The sequence below is a fragment of the Ceratosolen solmsi genome, unplaced genomic scaffold, assembly GCF_000503995.2.
Source record: "Ceratosolen solmsi marchali unplaced genomic scaffold, CerSol_1.0 scaffold14, whole genome shotgun sequence".
In the NCBI taxonomy this organism is placed as follows: Eukaryota; Metazoa; Arthropoda; class Insecta; order Hymenoptera; family Agaonidae; genus Ceratosolen; species Ceratosolen solmsi.
The window spans coordinates 6,243,917-6,247,329 of NW_011948420.1; positions in this window are offsets into that span (position 1 = coordinate 6,243,917).

Consider the following 3,413-nt stretch of genomic DNA (forward strand, 5'->3'; position numbering starts at 1 on the left):
AATTCATTGGAGATGCATGTCAACAACAACAACAACAACACCAAAAAAAAAAAAAAAAAAATTGAAAATGATAAGACAATAGAACATTTGTACATTAAAGAAAGTGAAATATACATGAGTGAAAAGCAAATAAAGAGATTCGGAGGCGAGGGAGAAAAAATTACTGCGAACCCGCAACGCGCAAACGAAGATCACGCCGCTACACGCAGCATTTTAACCCCCATTAGTGTAGCTACGACCGTCGCCTTAACAAAGTGGTCACCCCCGTGCCACTGTGTTGTTGCACAAGAATGCCATAATAACGCGAACCCTCCGGTCCCAGCTCGCTGCCTTAATATTATGTAAAAATACAGCGGTTGCTTTCGCCACTTCTTTCCTTCCGTTCTCTCTTCGTTTCCCTCCTCCTTCACCATCTTTCCTTCCTTCCTTCCATTTATCCTTGCCCGCATCCTTTCATCCACCCACCACAATCTCTCACTCTCGACTCCCCTCCTCATCCCTTCTAACCACCATTTGTCCCCTTTTCCTCTCTCTCTCTCTCTCTCTCTCTCTCTCTCTCTCTCCCTCGCTCTCTCGTCCATCTTTGTTTCTATGCTCTCACACTTGTTTGGCCCTCCAGCCGTATGCCAACTCTACGATATTAATATAGATAGCGACTCAGCTTCTTGCACTTTTCATCGGGGTACGCAAAGGGAAAAATGTGAGAGCCCAGCTGCAGAACGCCCATTGGAATATCTAAATAACCCGACGATCTCAGATAGTGAGAAAGAGAGAGAGAGAGGGGTGAGAGTTGAATGAGGGAAAGATAAGATATCTACTCTAAACTCACTCGAATAAGTAATAATATTATAACTCCGTAAGACACTCCCAAGTTTTCTTTGGCTCTATTCTACGTCCTCATATTCTTTCTTCGGAAAGTGATTTGTTGATTCCACCGATTCACTTATTTACATACACAAATTTACTTACGCCTTAATACTTTATCAACGCTCTTAATCTCTTGTAGAAAGATGTATATTTTATTTTATTCATAGAGCCCTTATAGATATGGCAGATAAATAATTATTTAGGAACCTTTAAGCGATAGAACGTAATGTTAAAATATTGTTTGTTTCGATAATTTAATAGGCTATATATATATATATATATTAAGAGAATTATATATATATATATATATATACTTAAGAGAATTTATATATATATATATATATATATATATATATATATATATATATATATATGAAAGTATTGAAAATGTGATATTTATTAATTTTATAACTATTATTACTTATAAGTAATACAAAATTTAAAATGAATATATTTTTCATTAGTATTATAGTAATAGCAGGAGTAATAGGAGTCGTAGTAGTATAAATTTATCAAGTTAGGATATGTTAAAAAATAATGTTATAATATTATTAATTATAAAATCACTGTTAATTATGATAAAACAATCTTCAAATAAAAACTAAAGCTATCAAAAATATTAATCACATTGTTAAAGAGTCCTTATCATTTATTAAATCTTATTTGAGATTTTTCATATAATGTTTAACAAATTCATATCTATTGACCTAAAAAAAATTCAATATCATATTTTTTATTTATAAATTTATTATGTTTTCTCCATGAAATAAATATTACCAAATATTCATGTAGGCTTTGCAATTTAGTCTTATCTGTTTTAGAAAGCAATTTGTATTCGTCTAGAAGGTGTTTTATAATTTTGGCTTTTAGGTGCCAGTCATTTAAATTACCACCTAAATCGTCATTCGAATACGTATTTTCTTTCGTTGCTTCGTCTGTCATTTCCGAAGAATTCTGTAAAGTTATAATCACTCAAATACACGATTACATTAGCATAAACTGAAAAGACTAGATATATATATATATATATATATATATATATATATAATTTAAATAATATATATGTATATAAGTATTACAATAAAATTATGAAATATAAGATTTTATGATAGACTTTTAAAAATTATAATTTTCTTTTATTAGAAATTTTCTTTATAGTTAGCCTCATCAAAATATTTTAATATATTTTTATATCATACTTTTCTAGTTACGATTAAAATACTTATACACATATATTATGCAATTTTTTTCTATTATTTATAAGCGGTAATTGCATCGATGGTGTCTTAGAATTCCATTAAAATATACAGAATCAATCAATGATTTCTTCAATAATTATTAAAAATAAATATTTACTTAACTCACTTCTATATCTAATAGCCATTGCAAAAAATCATGGAAATCGGATGTCAAGGAGCGGCAAGCGGCTTTTTCAATTGTATCGGAATTCGACTGTTGAAAAAGCTTAATTAAATTATATGTAATGGCATTTATTTATATTATTCTGCAATTATTTGTGGTATATATTTTATGGAAAAACTCGTGGTTTTCATCTGCTTTTAATTATGATAATTATCAGAGTTACTAAAGATGATAATTGAGATATTACACATAAAGGATATTTAAATTTATTCAAGAATAAATCATTGAAATTGACCGATGATACATCACCTTGTATATCTCTAGTTGTTGAAATTTTTTAATGCGATTTATTATCATTTTACTATCCATTTTAAAATTAATTTAATTTCAATTTGAATTAATTTAAATTTTTTATTTATACTCATTATCAATTTGTTATTTTAATTTCTTATAAGTGAGTAATATTTTTAAAATGTAAAGAAAAATATTTGCCACTCGCATAGACTGACTATTGATAAATTGTATTTTCTATAAATAAACAACAAAAGTTACATAAACTCATCGATCAAATCCATATTCTTACTGTTTTATAATCTGATCTTCGGTTGTCTAAATTTTTATGTTTTAATGAATTTAAGCATTTACTATTATTGGGTAGACCATAATTCATCATTTTCTGTAATTCTTTATCTTTGTCGTCGCTTATCTAATTAAAATTTTTTTATAATAGAAAAAATTTATTCCCGATATATTAAATGGATGTTTTAACTTCATAGTACAAACCTCATTAAAAATTGTATTTACTATTTCTTTTGCTAAATTACCATGCAAAGCTTGACTTATTTGAGAACTATCGTCATTACTATCACATGTCAGTAAGTCTTTTAAATTGTTTTCCAATAGATGAATATTGACTTTAATAAATGTAATAAACATTACTTTATACAATTATATATATTTCATTATAGATGGATCATGACAGTGTGGCTTAAATAATTATTTTCTTGAATTTTATTAAACAGCAAAGGCAAATTTCTTAACAGATATGTATGTATTTACATTTTTATACATTGAAAATTTTCATCAATATATTTTATATACATATTACTGTACTAAGGCATGTTCATTATTTAAATACAAAGTTTTATTTAATTAAACATATATTTTTTATTCTAACGAATACT